Here is a 317-nt window from a genome sequence, read left to right as displayed (position 1 = left end):
AAAAGAATTGATTTTGTGCTGACCATCACTAAAAAATTTGTCCATATACACGAATCAATACATTAAATTTCATGACTATTTCACAAACTGCTGCTGGAGATTTCGAACTTTTGAGTGTGTCCATGGATCATCTGTTGCCCCAGTGCATGCTGGGAGGCTCCCCAATACACCGACCTCATGTAGCTGTGATCACACGATCGGCACTCGGCCAATCACATGAATACTGATGACGGTCTCAACGCCTTTATTTCAAAATAAGAGTACACAGTAATTGAAGATAACTTCCTCCGTGATGAACAGATCAAACCTCAAACTGC

This window comes from Sebastes fasciatus, chromosome 1 (assembly GCF_043250625.1).
Source record: "Sebastes fasciatus isolate fSebFas1 chromosome 1, fSebFas1.pri, whole genome shotgun sequence".
Lineage (NCBI taxonomy): Eukaryota > Metazoa > Chordata > Actinopteri > Perciformes > Sebastidae > Sebastes > Sebastes fasciatus.
This window is presented reverse-complemented; position numbering follows the sequence as displayed.